Source organism: Chrysochloris asiatica, unplaced genomic scaffold (assembly GCF_000296735.1).
Source record: "Chrysochloris asiatica unplaced genomic scaffold, ChrAsi1.0 scaffold00392, whole genome shotgun sequence".
NCBI lineage: Eukaryota > Metazoa > Chordata > Mammalia > Afrosoricida > Chrysochloridae > Chrysochloris > Chrysochloris asiatica.
The window spans coordinates 175679-192061 of NW_006408910.1; the positions used below are offsets into that span (position 1 = coordinate 175679).

The 16383-nt window shown below is 41.6% G+C and overlaps 1 pseudogene; it reads right to left on the reverse strand.

The window, feature by feature from the left end:
• Positions 1–6964: 6964 nt before the first annotated feature.
• On the reverse strand, positions 6965–9893 carry LOC102824332 (annotated as a pseudogene).
• Between the last annotated feature and the right edge of the window lie 6490 nt (positions 9894–16383).

Consider the following 16383-nt stretch of genomic DNA (forward strand, 5'->3'; position numbering starts at 1 on the left):
ATACATGAAAAGATTTATATCTAATGGTACTCATCCCAGAATGATGTGCATCACAGACCTAATTAAAATAGTGCAAACTAAACTTATTGCAGATGCCTCCGAAGTGGGAGTTAGCTAAATACTGATGTTGCCATATAGTAGATTATTAGTAACACTCATTTTAACTGGGGGGGAACAAAGGAGGATAGAGAGTCAAATGTCCAAGTAATAATTTCTGTGGTGTCAGAACACTAGGAAAATGCTTAAAAGAAAGTCAACCAACCAGTTGGAGGGTGTTATGCATGATCTAAATAGCAGCATGAATAATTTCTTTTAGAAAGATCAACCCAAGGCTGGGCCCAGTGAGGTGGATGTTAAAAATATTTCTAATGTCTAACTTTTCTAACATGTTATTAAGTGCCAATGAGTTGCTAACTCACAAGCACCTTACACAGGGTTTATGAGGAGCAGCTAGTGAGTTTGAACTGCCAACCTTGGGTTCAAACTGGCCTTGTGGTCCAGTGCTAATCCTATAGCACCACACCAGAACATTTTATAACACTCCATAATGCTCACTATTGCTTTTGTTAAGAGCAGTGAAGTCGGTTTCAACTCCAAGGTTTTAATTCTTTTGCAAGAGCAGATAGCCTCATCTTTCTCCCACAGAGCAGCTGGTGGGCCAAACCCCAGACCTTATGGTTCTCAGTTAGTGCTTATCCTATGGAGTCACCATCAAACCCCTTCCTCAAGTCCCAGGTTTCTACAACATGCTCCAATGGCTCACGAAATTGTGAGCTGGCAAGTCCCAAGTCCATAGTTGAGAGATCACTCTAGATTCTGCTAACCCATGTAGTTTCAGAAGCTGAGTAACCCAAATCAACAGGTCAGATGACAGGCTGTTGAAATATGAGGTTGTGGGAGTTGGTGAATCAGGTCAGGTGATGGATCTTATGAACTGGAGATCAGATGTGATGAACCAGATCGAAGATCCAGAGCAAGAAAGCTAACTTTGCCAAAGTAGTCCTATAAATAAGACTCAGACCATGCTCCCAAGGAAAACTAATGGTGGTGATTTGAGTCACACCTTCCAGTAAGGTGGGGCATCCTTAATCCTTAGCTCCACTTTCATCTGTAGTCAGTCCTGACCCTCTCTCATTAACAACTCACTTCAAAATGGCTTCATTAATCACAGGCATAGAGGCTAGGGTTTACAACACAATATATAATGGAACGATATGAATAGAAGGGCCATAATAAGTGATTAGCTGCCTTCCAATACCTTTTACTATGTTTGTCAAGAGTTTTACAATGTCATGTATTACTTCAATTGGAGAGAAACAAAAATTGGGAATTGGCAACAATGGGTTCAAACAGCAATTGTGAGGATGGCGCAGGACCATGCAGTGTTTCTATTGTGCATAATAGGGTCGCTTTGCATTGGAGCCTACTCTTTGGCATCTAAAACAACAACATACAATATTGAAACTATAAAACTGGCTGATGCTACCAGAGAATGACATTGCTGTTGTTTAGTGCCACTGAATTTGTTCCAGCTCATAGCAATCCCGTATAGGATTTCCCAGGAGCCACTGGTGAGTTTGAATCACCGACCTTGTGCTTCAAACTGATCTTGTGATACAGTGCTTATCCTACAGCACCACACCAGGACTCCTGATAGTAGATAGAAAAGTCATTTTTTAAAGTGTGGCTCCTTCATCTCAAGTACTAAGTCAAGTTCATTTAGACTAGCCACTAACAAACCTTCAATTTACTGAAGACCATTCAGCTGAGGACTGGCCTCTACATTACAAGTCACATAGCTGATTTTGTCTCCAATATGCTCACTTGATCAGCAGTATCTAATGTAGTTAATCAATTTCTCCATCTTGAAATGCTTTCTCTGGACTTCCCAACCAAGTTACTATTGAGTCAATTCCCATTTATAGTGATGCTATCGAGTCCTGGTGTAGCACTGTAGGTTAATGAGTTGGACTGCAAAGTTGGTTTGAACTTCACAGTCGGCAACTCAAGCTAGTTCACTAGTAACCCCTGGGAAACCCTACACAGGGTCACTTTTGGTCACAACTGATACAACAGCACTCAACAACAACAGTGACAATATAGGACAGGGTCCTCGTGTGGCACTGTAGGATAAGTACTGGACTGCCAACAGCAAGGTCAGCAGTTCAAATCCACCACCCTCTCTTTGGATAAACAATAAACAACATTTTAAAAATGTTTTTATTGTGAACTGAGTAATCATTTACATGGGAGAACATCGGCTTTACACCATTGTTTCATTGCAATGATTACAATCTCCTCTGTGCATCATCATTCAACAGTATTTGCTTCCATTCCCTGTTTTGTTTTTATTTTTTCGTGGCGTACATAAAAACACGCAGGATTATATATTAATTTAAACAACCAAAGGGCACATTCTGCAAGTCTGCCACCTGGCTGTCAGCACCCAGTCCCTCTCTTTCCATGGGACCAGAGTCCTCAGCTGCTCCCTATCCATGTCCTTGTTTCTGCCTCCATCTCTGGTGTTGCTGCTTCTCTGGATAGGGTCCCACATTCCACCTGTGCTCTTCTCCCTTGATGGTCCTAGAGACCTCTGATTGCGACCACAAGATTAACTACTGCCCCGTTTTTGTTACAAAACCTCTACCTTTATAGTTATGACAGTTGTAATTAGTCATGACAACAATTACTACTGAATCACAAGAATCCTATCCCCATCTCCTTTCACCAGACCCATTTAGACAAGATGAAAACCATTCAGTGGGGACTCTACCATCCCCCGCACACTCTTAAACTAAACTCCCTCTTGAAAACTTGTAAGCCAGTCACTTTGTGCCTCTATTGCCCCCTCATTTTAGGTAGCCGATGTCTAAGTTGCCCATCCCTATCTACCCTGTATACAGAAGGGATAGGATTGATACTTGATGTGAAGATTCCTTCCCTCTCAGTTGGTACCTTGAGCTACTACATTCATAAGTATAGGTCAAGTTCATCAAATTGTAGCAATTTACACTCTTTTCCTTTATCAAAAATTGTTTGTTTGTTTTTTTATCTTCCTCTAGGCAATCTCTGATTATCAAGCCATCAAGGCTAGGTCAAATGGGTACTATCTGCAAGTTTGAGCATTCTTGTGCATCTCCCCTCACTTCATACCAGCTGGATGCTTCACTCTCAGCTCTACCCTCTGTGGCTAAGTCATTGTGTATGGGCTCAGGTGTCCCCAGGTCTCACCACACTTTGGACCAACCAGCCCTTCCTCTTTTCTCTCTCATCTCCAGGTCAATGGGAGTCTATGGAACATGGTTGAACTCAGCCCATTTCTTCATTGCTGCCTTTCCCCCTCTTCCACTCACCAGTAGACCATCATTGTTGCCGGCAAGCTTACATGCCTGCTCAGGTGTTCCTTTGAGTGTCAGTCTTGGGGGGGAGGGGGTTGTCCTGAAGGGACTTGATTGCTTGCCTTGATGGCTCCCCAGTAAACAACTTGCTTGTTCTTGTGGTAGCCAGACATACTGCCATTTTTGTTTTGGGGTCTTCCTGCTGATCTTTCTTTGAAGATGTATCTTCTGTTGCTCTAGCTGTTCCAGGCTGCTCTGCTTGTCCTTTCAAGTGGAATGTCCCACCACAGAAGTTCTAGATAGGGCTCAGGATTACGCCTAAGATCCTATACACTACAAATGCTCCACAAGCAGCCTATTTCACTGGGAAAGTTCTAGAACCCCTTTTAGGTATTCCAATCAGCTATAGGCTGATGGGCTTACAAACTTTCTGCAATCATGTTTCCCGAAATTCCTTTCTATCCTGCTCAAGTATCTATTTTATACTAGTAGGCAAGGGAAACCAATATTCATAAGACAGCCAAGCATCTTTAACATCATTTCCCTTCTTCAGACTATGCCTTGATCCCTGTATCACAGAACCCCATTGTTCCAAGGCTGAACATACATCATTATTTACCTCTGTCCCATTTAGCCCATGCAAACCTGTCTCAGTAAACCACATTCTTTTCAGTGGATAAAAGATTGAAGTTGACAAGGACTTCATTCTTCTTGGATCAACCATCAACACTCATGGAAGCAGCGGTCAAGAAATCAAACGACATATTGTATTAAGCAAATCTGCACAAGACTGTTTTAAACTATTCAAGAGCAAATATATCAGTTTGAGGACTAAGGTACACCTGACCCAAGCCATGGTATTTTCAATAATTCCATATGCATGTGAAAGTTGAACAGTGAATAAGGAGGACTGTAGAAGAATTGATGCTTTTGAGCTATGGTGTTGGAGAAGAATATTGAAAATACCATGGACTGCCAAAAGAATAAATAGATCTATGTTGGAAGAAGTATACAGCCAGAGTGTTCATTAGAAAGCCAGGATGGCCAGACTTCATCTCTCATACTTCAGACATATTGTCGGGAGGGACCAGTCATGGAGAATGATACCATGTTTGGTAAGGTGGAGAGTCAGAGAAAAATGGAAGCCCCCAGAGACATGGATTGGCACTGTGGCAGCAGCAGTGGGCTCAAACATAGCAACAATTGTGAGGTTGATCCAGGATTGGGCAGTGATTCATTTTTCTGTGCATAGAGGTCACTGAGTCGACACTGGCTCAATGGCACCTAAACAACATGTCCCTGAACTTTAGACACATTCTTTTGCTGTAATGAAATGATGAGTGTAAAACCGATGTTCTCCCATGCAAACCATCACTCAATACACAATAAAAAAAAAAAAAAAAAAGGCTACTTCAAGCCTTGGACTAGATCCTGACTTACAGCCAAACTATGTGAGTATAACTGTGCTCTGCAGGAGGTTTTCCATAGATCTCCTAGCCTTTCTTTTGAGACATCTCTGGGTGGGTTTGAACCTTAAACCTTTTGGTTAGCAACTGAGTGTATTAACCATTTGCACCATCCAGGGACTCAAAAGACTATGAATAGCTGGGGACTTTAGACCCAGAGAGGGAGAGGGGCTGTATGCTGATGACCTGGGGGGCAGGCTTGCAGGGTTTACCCTTTGGTTGGTTGATGATGCATGGAGGGGATTGTAACCATGGCAATGAAACAATATACAATAGGATGAATGTAAAGCTAATGTTCTCCCATGTAAGCTGTCACATAATTCACAATAAAACATAAAAAGAAGACTATGAATAACTGCTGTTGTTGTTACATGCCATTGAGGTTCTGACTCACGGAAACCCAATGCATAACAGAAAGAAACACTATGTTGTCCCACACCATCCTCGTGATCGTTGCTATGTTTAAGCTCATTGTTGCAGGCACTGTGTCAGTCCCTCTACTTTATCAAACACGATGTCCTTCTCCAGGGACTGGTATCTCTTCATAACATGTCCAAAGTACATGAGGACAATTTCTCAACATCCTTACTTATAAGGAACATTCTGGCTGTCAACTCATTCTTGAATCCTCATTTAATTGTCTAGTAGCTGGTGGTTGTGTGCTGTTGAGTTGGTTCTGAATCCTCTAGAACCTGTATCAGGTTTCCAAAGAGTATTGGTGGGTTTGAACTCCTGACCTTGCCTGGTCCTACGCCATCCTCACAGTTGCTGCTACGCTTCAGCCTATTGTTGCTGCCACTGTGCCAATCCATTTCACTGGGAGTTTTTCCCTTATTCACTGATCCTCCACTTTATCAAGAATGATGTCATCCTCCAGGGACTGGTCCCTCATGTCTCATATCTGAAGTAGGAGAAATGAAGTCTGGCCATCTTGATTTCTAAAGAGCATTTAGAAAGGCTGTACCTTCTTTCAACACAGACTTGTTTCTTCTGGCAGTCCATGGTACCTTTAATATTCTTCAAAATCATAACTCAAATACTTCTACTATCTTCCTTATTCACTCTCCAACTTTCACATACATATGAGGCTGTTGAAAATACCATGGCTTACTTTAGTCCTCAAACTGAAATCTTTGTTCTTGATCACTTTAAAGAGGTTTTGTGCTGCAGATTCGCCTAGTGAAATACATCGTTTGATTTCTTGACTGCTGCTTCCATGAGTGTTGATTGAGGATCCAAGCAAAATTAAATTTTTGACAATTTCAATATTTTCTCCATTGATTATAATGTTATTTATTGATCCAGTGGTGGGGATTTTTGTTTTATTTACATTGAGATGTAACCCATACTGAAGGTTGTAGTCTTTGATCTTTGTTAGCAAATATTTTAAGTCCTCTTTGTTTTCAGGTTGTTAATGAGTCTTCCTCCAATTATGAGACTAATACAATTATATTACTGAGAGAACTTGTGTACAGTCATCTACTGACTAAAGAAACATGTTTAAACATGTTTTGTTTGGAAACCCATGCATATATGAACTGGAACCTGAGCAGAAATACTTTTCAACTTACCCACATTTACAATGTAGTAAACAAGAACATAACTAAGTCATAAAATAATTCCCTTAATTTTAATAATTCAAATCTCTATAAATTTGCAAAAGTGAACAATTTCCTAATTGGCAAAAAAGCATACCAATTATAAATAAAATACCTCAGGACAGCAACTCACATTCAACTGTACCATCAATTTCATTTTTTTGTTTGTTGGTTGGTTGGTTTTGTTTATAAACATTTGGAATTTTATTTTAAAAAAGAAAAACAACAATAACAACACAAAACATCACAACAATGACCACTGTTACAGTTAGAAGCCCTCTTAGATTCTCCACAGCAACATTGAGCATGCTCACAAGGGTTCCCATTGGTTTGGTCTTAGTTAACCAACCATCTTATCTTTAAAGGGAAAACAAAAAAACTTGGCACACTACCATTTAAGTTGTTTTAATGTTTCTCCACAAACGGTGAAAAATACTGAAGTACAGACAAGGAATAATCATAATGTTGTGATCAACATTATAAATATGGAATTGTAAACTTAAAACATTTTCTGGTTTAAAAATAAATCTGGTAGCCAATAAAGCTCTGCGGAGTGTCTTGTCTAGTAGGGCTGGTCTCTGCACTGCTGGTGGTGCTCGCCTTTATCCATTTTCCCAGGTCCACCTCATCCACCTCTTCTTCCTCCCTTCTGTTCCATTAAAGGACCAGGGGGAACCCCAGCACCACCTCATCTTCCTCCACCAAAACCACCTCGGTCCATACCTTGGCTGCCACGGAAGCCACCCCTGTCTCTTCCTCTGAACAATCCACCAATACTGCTGACCCATGAGGCCACCTCTCCCACCCTGCATGCCACCAGGGTCACCTCTGCCTTGGTCACCACCTGGGGGCAGGAAGGGTGGCAGGAGGAAACCTTTGGGCTTAGGGGCCTTACACTGATTGTATTCTGTTCTCCAGGTGAAGTTCTGGTTTCCACAGCCCAGATTAGGGCACTGCCAGACCCCAGCTCCGTGCTGGACGTTTCCTCCTCCAGATGGGTTCCCTCAGGAACCGCGGGGTCCCTTGGGGGAAAAGCCACCTCTGTCTCCTCCACTACCTCCCATGCAACCCATGGGTCCCTGAGGACCTCCTGGGGCCCCTGGACCTCCTCAGAGTGGTGTGATATCTCTTTGCCTTCATGGGGTGACATTCCACCCCATATGCTGTTCATGGGTGACTTTTTCCAAGCAAGAGAGACTTTAAGCTTGCTCCCTTGGAAATCTTTTCCATCAAACCACTCCACTGTTGCAGACCGTGTAAAACTGGTCAGAAGTTCGAGGCCCACTGGGCCCGAGTATTGCAGACAATGCAGGCCACAGGCTCTGAGGAAAAGATTCTGGTCACCGGGCAATCATAACAAATTGTTTTTCATCTTAGTGTTCAATTATGTTTTATTAATTCCAAACATAAGCCCTTAGTATCCACAGATAAATGTAATATTTTCCTAAAGCCGAGACTGTAAAGCTTTCAAGGGCAAGCCTTTCTCCAAAGAATTAACTGAAAATAGCTTAGCTACTTCCCGGTTCTTTGTTCTATAGACAAAAAAGCCATCTTCCCTAAATCTGTCCCAGGTGCTGGTTATTCAGCCAAGTTCCTGAAAACCTGACTCAGGAAGCCAAAACAGCGGGGACTCCTCCCAAGCCTTTTGTCATTCCCTCTCACCTTCCCCCAACTAAGCTCAGGGGCTATAGATATGTTAATTGAGCCTGAGAAACTAAGTTGCTGGCCTGGGATTTGAACCAGCGAAGTACGATGTAAAGTTACCTGAATGTCTGGAAAATTACTGATGTTAGCTGTACCTTGTCTTAGTCCCTCCCAGCTTGGTGTGAAGCTCCTCCCCTAAATAAAATGGAGATGCAGGCCGGCCCAGGTGTGCATTACAGGCAGGCAGTGAAAGAGTGCACTACAGCTAGCAAGGCGTGCTTTACGGGCACAGCTAAGATGTTTACCATACAGGACCTTACTGCTCTTATGGCTAATATGTTCACCACGCCAGAGCTGTCGGACACCAGTAATGCAACCATCCTGGTTTTGGGGTGCCTCTTTGTCTCCCTCTTTTTGTCTTTCTGTGTATTCTTTTGCTATCCCTACCGCCACCAGATATCCCCTCCTTGTGAACCAAACACTCGTGTCAAGGTCGGTCCCCGACACTCCACGGCAGCCTTAGCAGTTGGTGGGTCTTCATAGGATACGGTGGCATCACCTTAGGGCTTCCGGATTTCCTTGTCCAGATATATATGGATCAGAGGCTGCCCAGTTCTCTTGTTCATCGTAACAACCCCACACTGCTTAAAGAAATCCGTAAGGTCATCTAGGATCCTATAGTCATTTAATCCTTGCACATAAATCACACTGTTGTCAGAGTCTTCATCTGGATCTACAGGTGAGCCTAAATCAAGGTCTGGGCCTTCATCCATGGGTCCACCGGGCTTATTGAAGCCACCTCACTCTCCAGCACCCATTCTACTGTGTCCTCCTTCCCACCCACAGCTGCTCATGCCTCCACAATCCAATCCCCCTCTTCCCTTGCCCCGGTTATCAGGACCACTCATGCTCTGGTTCTCTCCTGGTCTGGAAAATCCTCCAGACTCTTGTCAGGGGAAGCGGGGTGGGGGTGGGGCGGGGAGTAAACTAGTGGGCCTCTGCTGCCCATAGCTGCTCAGCTATCCATAGCTGCTCAGCTGTCTATAGGTGTTCTGCTGAGGGTAACTGTTCTGATTATAGCCAGTTGGCTATGAAGAGGAATAGCTGGTAGGAGGATAGGATGGAGGTGCAGTGACTGGCTGCATAGGGTAGCTCCCAGGAAACTGGGGATAACTGTGGTTACTCTGTCCATACCCCATGCTGGGCTGGTTATAAGTCCCTGTGCTAGACTGAGGCTGAGTAATCTCAGTGGACTTGCTACCATACTGTGGTCTTTTAGGTGCAGTGGCTGCTGGTTGCTCCCCTTATGTTCAACAGGCAGGTTGAGTGCCGTAGGCAGACTGAGCTTCATAGGTGGCCTGGGTGGTGGTCACTATAGCAGTGGTGGTATCATAAACACCCGTGCCATAGTCCTGGACAGGCTGGCTATAGGCCTGCAGGGCAGCTGGAGTACTATAACCAGTAGGAGGCTATCTGTAAGAAGTTGCATAGGAGGGCATACCCATTGGTAGTCTGATGATGCATGGGGGTGGGTGGGAGACTGTAACAATGGCAATGAAACGATAGATGATAGGATGAATGTAAAGCTAATGTTCTCCCATGTAAACTATCACATAATTCACAATAAAACATTAAAAAAAAAAAATTGCATAGGCAGTCTGCCCGTAGGTTTCAGTAGTCTGAGCCTGGGTATAGCTGATATCAGTGGGTTGTCCATATGTTCCATAACTTTGTCGCCCATATGCCTGGGTGGTTTGTGCATATCATTGAGTGGGCTGGGCAGTGTAAGCACTGTAGCCCTGCTGGGCTGCAGCTTGGCTGTAGGTACTGTAATTCGTGGACACCATTTTCTCTCCTTCCTCCTGTACTCTCAACATTCATCTCCCTCACGCTTTCCCAATTTCATTTTTGCAGCTCCCTTTTTACTCAGGCACAAAATTTTGGAGTTATCCTTCACTTCTCTTTCTCAGTTCTTATATCTAGTCAGCAAATTGTATCTGCTGCACATTTACAATATATTCATGGAGTAATTTCTCACCAACAATATTCCCACCAGCCTGGTAAAGCAGGCCATATCTCATCTAGATTGCTGCAACAGCTGTCCTTGACCCTGTAAAGTTTATCTTCAACACAGCAGCTGGTACTTTAGTAGTAAATCTGATTGTCATTTACCACTCAAAATGTTCCAATAATTTCCCATCTCATAATATAACCTAAAGTTCTTGATTTGTCAACCTCTCTCTACATCAGTAGTTCTCAAAGATGAGCATCAGAATTAAATGGAGAGCAAAATTTTGGGTCCTGTTTCCAGAGCTTTATAATCCAGTAGTTCTGGGATGGAACCCAATATTTTGCATTTGCCTTTCTAACCAGTTTCCACATGGTGGTTGTGAAAGTTAAGGTTTTATGTCAACTTGGCTGGACCAGAAGTCTCTGTGGTTTAGCAGTTAAGATGCAGATATCACTTCTATGATAAGGTCTAATACAATCAATTCCATGGTATGATCTGATGTGCTCAGCATTGATCTGATGTAATTATCCAAAGTGTTGCAAATCCTCAATTCTATGATATTAATGAGATTGAATGAAATCTACAGGATTAGTTTATATCTTGAGTTGATCTCTTTTGAGATATAAAGGAAAAGGAAACTGATCAGAGGAAAAGAGACTTGCCACAAATAAAGAAGAGCCGGATTTGGAGTGAATCCTTTGGGTCTGGGTTCCTTGCACTGTAAAGCTCCTCGACCCAGGAAAAGACTACCAAGATGCACGAAAATCTTTAAGGACTACAAGGCCCACAGAAACTGAAAAGAGACAAGGAACTTTTTACAGTGTCAGCGCTATAAATTTGGACTTCTGGCCTCCTAAACTGTGAGAGAATACCTTTATGGTTGTTAAAGTCATACACTTGTGGTATTTCTGTATAGCAACACCAGGTAACTAAGATAGAATTTGGTAACAGGAGAGGAGGGTACTGAAATGTGGAAGTTGTTTTGGAATTGGATAATGAGCAGAGGCTAGAAGAGTACTAAGCTGCCTAAAAAATTGCCTAGAAGAGACTTTTGTTAGAATTATGGATGTCAAAGGCAATTCTGATAAGGGTTCAGAAGGAAGTGAGGAAACCTATAACACTGGAGATTGCACAGATGGTGAGTAGCAGTGGCAGAAAAATGGCAGCAGCAGAATCAGAAGACTAAGCATGAAGGCTGACCCATGAGAAAGAGAACTGAATACCTTAATGAGAGAAGATTTCTGGCATAATGTGTTACCTCTGGGCACTCGTAGATAAAGTTAAGGTCTCTGTCTCATGGGCTAAAAGAGCTTGAGGCAGGCTAGAATACATCAAGAAGAATAAAAACAGTTAAAAGCATGGCAAACATTTTTGTTGACAAAACTAAACATCAAGCTGTCCCAAGCGCAAAGACCTTGGATGTTCAAAAACAATCCAATGTACATCCTGAGATGTTATAGGTTATTCCTTGTCCCCTTATGAAACCTTGAAGTTTTTTTGCAGAGATCTCTGTGGTCAAGACCAGGTCAAAGAATTAACAAAATCTCCAAGTCTATAGGAAGCCAATGGAGAGTGCTGCTAAATCCATTCTATAATAAGTGAGGATCAGTATCCCGGGTGCCCTTGCAACAGAATCCATCTTGCAGAAAAGCTGTATGTGCACCCAATTGTCATAAATCCTTTCAACTGAGCAAATTCTAGGAAGAACCACCCAATTTCTTTTTCCCCCCTTTTCCTCATTATCTTACCAAAAATACAACTGCCATGTTTGAAACTTGCTTGGAGAGATATAGCTGCACACACACCCCATACCTCCTTGCAACATACGTTGGCTTTCATAAACAAATTCCTTGCCTGGGTGAAAATCTTGATCTCTTGCTTCATTGTCCTTACTTAGCAGAGAAAGAATTTTAATTTAGAAAATGACCCCAAAACATTTTCTTTGCAAGCTGGCCAGGAGATTTTTTAATGTTTTATTGTGAATTATGTGATTGTTTACATGGGAGAACATTAGTTTTACATTCATTCTATCATATATCATTTCATTTCCATGGTTACAATCCCCTCCATGCATCATCAACCAATCAAAGGGTATACACTACAAGCCTGCCCCCAGGTCATCAGCACACAGTCGCTCTCCCTCTCTGGATCTAAAGTCCCCAGCTGCTCCATCTCTCCACGTCATCTTCTCTGACTCCATCTAAGGCATCACTGCTTCTCTGGCTAGGGTCCCAGTCGCCACTCTTTTCAATTGATGGTCCCAGGGACTTCCTCTCCTAGGCTGAAAAGTTAACCACTCCCCTCCTTGCTATACAACGTCTACCTTTATATTTCCAACCCACACAATCAGTCCTGATGACAATTATTCACTATTTTATCACAAGAGACCTATCTGTATTTCATTTCATCAGCCCCGCCTACAGATTGGCTATTACTCACTGGAAATTCTACCTCCCTCCACGCCTTCTGGATTTAGGTTCCCTTTTGAAAGCTTGTAAGCCAGTCACTTCTTGCCTTTGTAGCGCCCCACCCCCCATTTTGGGTAGCCAATGTCCAAATTGCCCATCCCTCTCTACTCTGTGTGTGGAGGGGGTGGGAATGATTCTTGCTCTAAGGATTTGTTCTCTCTTTTGAGCTACTGCATCCATAGGTGTAGGACAAGTACACCAAATTGTATCAGATTACTCTTTTTTCCCTCTTCTTTCTTCTTCTGTTTGAGCTCTAATCATCCAGTCATTGAAGCCATGTCAAGTGGGTATTATCTGCAAGTGTGGGTGTTCTTGTGCATATGCCCTCTCTTCTTATCAGCTGGATGCTTCACTCTCCACTCTAGTCCTCTGTGGCTATGTCACTGACTCTGAGCCCACCAGGTCTTGCCACACTGCTGGCCAACCAGGTCTCCACCCGGGTTCACAGGAGTCTATTGAACATTGTAGGGCTTAGCTCACAGCTTCATTGCTGCTTTTTCCCTTATCGGTGATGAGCGTGGTCACCAATCAGAGCATGTATTCCCATTGAATCTTAGTCTTGGAAGGGGGTTTGCACTGAGGGGACCTGACCACTTGCCTTGATGTTTCCTGGGCAAGCAACTTGCTTGTTCTTGTAGTAACAGTCAGTCTACCTGTCTTGTTTTTAATTTTTCCTGTCGGTATTTCTTTCAGGAAGTATCTACTGTTCTTCTAGTTGCTCCAGGCTGGCCTGCTCATCCTTTAAAGTGGAAATTTCCCATTTCTGAAGAACTGAATGTAGTTCAGGCTTCCACCTATAGTCTTATGTATTGCAGAGGCTCCACAGGAAGCCTCCTTCACTGGGCACGTTGTAGCCTCATTTTAGGTATTCCACAGGAGATTTATTTTTTTTATGGATTTGTGGAATCCTTGACAGCTACTCTGGCTCAGCTGGTAGGGGGTCCTGAAGCACCTCATATAGAAAAGCAGCTGCCAGGACCAATTATCTTGTGTCCTTCCAAACAGGAAGGAAATCTGCCCTTCTTGTCCTTCCTCCCTCATTAACTACTGGGAGTGTGCTTATTTTAGTTTCACTTTTCATGCTTGAAAATTCTTTTTTCTTTCCTTTATTTTTATCTTTTCACAGGAAATTTTTGGTCCATTGAGGTTTGAGTCCCCACTTGGTGTAAAAGTTCTCTTTAGTACATTTCTGACCCTAAAGTAGTTGACTCCAGGCTGGAAAGAGTGTCCTCTGGCATGGCTGCCAGGGAGTTTCCCAAACTGGGTGTCTCAGTTTGAGGGAACTTAGTGAACTGTGAAGGGTTCCAGTTCCTAAGATGCACTTTTTACATTTTACTGTGAGGGGTTCCAGTCAATGAGATCCATTTATTGTTACTGTTAAAGTTTCTTCTTTCTTCACTCTGAAGGCTCAGATCTTCTGGTGTTCTTCTTTTTCACCAAGTAATTGGCCAAGGACATTTCTTTTCTACAGAAAGTCTTTTCTGACTCTCAAGACTCATTATAAACTCTGTCCAATCTTTGGATGTGTCCTGTATTTTGTTTCTATTTTCAAACCAGGAGTACCAGAGACCTTAAATTAGCTAGAAGGTTGACTTCCAGAATTCAGACAGTCTAAACAAACCCAGTGCCTAGAATTTGTCACTCAGGTAGTATGGGAATGCAACAGGATGGGGCTCTACTCTTTAATCACAGCAGAACAGACAGAAATTTATCAAAGAGTATAGGAGTGCTTGAAGAAGCCTACTACCAAGGTTAAAGGGAAGAGAATTGGAAATTGGCTAAAAGAGAAGTGTGCATGTGTGTATGCAGGGTAAGAATGGGTAATCAGACAAACATTCCATATTCATCCTAATTGAGTTTTTCAGTTATAACCCTATCAGGAAAAAAACAAAATAAAGTTTCCTTCTAATGTTATATGGCCACAATACTAATTGGGTCTATAATACAAAAAGTTAATGCATGCAAAAACAAGCTTAAACTTTTTTATGTGTTCCCATGTGTTTGTGTTATATGGTACTTTATAAGTTTAAGTTTTTTAAACTAGGTACAATTTTTTGGGTTCACGCTATCCTGAGAGTTTGCTGTATCTAAACTTTTGTTTGTTATCAAGTTAAAGGTCATGGCAATGTTTTAAATGAAACTATCAAAAATTTCAATTTTTTCCTAAAGAACAAAACTGCTTCTTGTACCTGGCTCATAACCTCTCACTCAAAGTTGACTAAAAGATATATGAATACTTGTGGGTTTAAAAATCTTAATGTTACAGTTATTGAAGTGAATTCATTTTAACAAATGTGTTTGTGCTTATAAAAACTCTAAGAGTATAATCTTTTCAAGTAACATATAATATGAGGTTTCTAACTTTGAGTAAGGGTAGTAATCATTAGGGGTAGGAAAAATCATTAAAAAGGATTTTTTAAGCAATAAGAAGACTGAAAAGGGAAGCCCACATCCTGATCATCATCTACCAGAAAGCAATCAGAAAGCATAAAAAAAAAAAAAAAACCAAAACACATACTCAATTAAGCATTAAGGCCACAGATAAACACTAAATATGTCCAAGAAGCAAAAGCAGATGACCATATCAGCACATGTCCAGAAACAAGATAAAATGTCTGAGACAAACGACCTAGAGGTTGACCTCGATTCCATTCTGGAAGGAGGAAAGGTCTTGGAAATGCCTGAGAAGGAATTCAGAAAAATGATTATAAAATGTTTCAAAACACTTTACAATGGAGTTGAGATAAATAAGGAAGAAGTCAGGAAAGCATGACAGGAACAATCAAATAAGATAGATACAGCACTGGTAACAATTCAAAACCTACAGAAAGAGGTCCAAACGATCAATAGTAGAATATCAGAAATAGACAATATACTGAAAGGGCAAAGAATTAGAAAAGAAGAAATGAAATGCAGAACCAGTGAGCTGGAAGACAAATCTGTCAATATCACTAAGATAGAAGAGCAAACAGAAAAAAGGATAAAATCTGAAGACGGTCTAAGATTCATGTTGGACAACATGAAGAGGAATAACTTAAGAATTGTCGGTATTCTAGAACAAGAAGAATCAAACAAGTCCACATAGGAAATAGTTGAAGAACTGCTGGAAGAAAATTTCTCTAATATCCTGAAAAGTGAAAAGATAAACATTCAAAAAGCTCAATGAATCCCAGGAAGGATAGACCCCAAAAGAAAATCAAGGTCTCCAAAATCAAAGATAAGGAGACACTCCTGTAAGCATCTAGGGAAAACTGAAGTGTTACATACAAAGGCAACCAAGTCAAATTAATCTGGGATCTCTCAGCAGAAACCATGCAAGCAAGAAGACATATATAAAATGCTGAAAGAAAAAAACTGCCAACCAATAATCCTTTAACCAGCAAAGCTATCAATCAAATATGATGGCGTAATCAAAACATTCCAGGATAAGCAGAAGCTAAGGGATTTTGCCAAAGCCAACCCTGCACTACAAAACATCCTAAAGGGAGTTCTGTGGATTCAAAACCAACAAAAGCAAAAAACAATCAAAGATGGACATATGTGGCAATACCTCCCAGAATTAAATCAACAGAAGGAAGAGTCAAGAACAGAACAAAACCATAAGAACAAACTCAGAGAATATGGGAGGTTAGTCTATGATCAAAACAATTATTATGTAAAAGTAAATAAACACGTAGGAATAGAGATCCAGATGGTGGGAAGGTCGGGTAGATCATAGGATGAAATAGACTGCACTGAATGGAGGGAAGAGTTAATGGACTCTAAGGTAACCTGAAAGAAAATGTAATACTTCATAACATACCAAGAAAATGAAAATCCAAGAAGAACATGGAAACATTAAAACTATGAGGAAACTCA